Source organism: Tachysurus fulvidraco, chromosome 2 (assembly GCF_022655615.1).
Source record: "Tachysurus fulvidraco isolate hzauxx_2018 chromosome 2, HZAU_PFXX_2.0, whole genome shotgun sequence".
In the NCBI taxonomy this organism is placed as follows: Eukaryota; Metazoa; Chordata; class Actinopteri; order Siluriformes; family Bagridae; genus Tachysurus; species Tachysurus fulvidraco.
The window spans coordinates 42806041-42807182 of NC_062519.1; positions in this window are offsets into that span (position 1 = coordinate 42806041).

Sequence of the window (1142 nt, forward strand, 5' to 3'; positions counted from 1 at the left end):
CACACACACACACACACACACACACACACACACACACACACTCACCTGGGGCCTGGAGTAAGGTCCCTAATTCTCAACTGGATAAAGTAAGCTGTATGCAAGTTGTTCTGATAAAGTTTCTGCAAAATACTGTAAAGAGAATAAGTTTTGTTATAGTTTATAAATGGATGTAAAACTCCACCTATCAGATCTCACTTCCTGTTTTCATTGTTGACTTTTCTGTTCTACAGAATGATTGTGATGACGAATCCTGTGAACATGATTCAGTTAAAAGCTTCCTGTAATTCTTCTGGAACCGATGGAGTGTGATTCAGCTTAATACAGAGCTCCTGTTGTGTTCTTGTGATATTCTGTGACATGTTTGTTGTGTTACAGTGATGATTAATGTCATGAGCTCAGATCAGCTGAAGTTTCCTTTTTATAGCTGATAATCTGGAGACACGGAGTCAGGAAGTTGGGTCTGAAAGTCTTGTGTCCTGTTTTAATCATTTTTACTTAAATAAATAGTCTTTACAGTAAAAACACGACTTTCGCTCAAAAACGTCTAACAAATGACAAAGAACTGAACAGAAATATCAAAATCTAATTGAAAAAAAAATCATTTTAAATGTACTAATAAAAATTAAGGTCTGCAGGTGACACCCTCACAGACCGGGAGTAGATTTGTGTCTCACGTTGTTTTAGTTAATAAAGTAAGACATAGTTAATGAGGAGTCGTGTACAGTCAGGACAGATATCAGGACACTTCTGGAGCACATCTATAAGTGATCCGATTCACTCTACATGTGTGATCTTTGTGCTGTTTCAGCGGGTTAGTCCTGGGGAACATGTGAGCCGGGGAAGAGACGGGACTTCCCGTTATTTGTTGTCCTGACTCTAACAGAAGGATTAATGATTAACGCTCTGAAACCATATAGTGTTTGAGGCTTAGTGCTAGAGCTAAATAATCTGACTCTGTATGTAAAGATAAATCTTTATCTGAAGTTCATACAGAAGAATCACTGATATCCCTAATAAATGATTTCAAATAAATGTAAACAATTTGTCATCTTTGCCTAGAAATAAAAAGTTGTACTGGGTTTTTTGTTTGTTTCTAAATCACCTTCTGTCTCTAGAAACTCTTTCACTTTTAATAAACATGA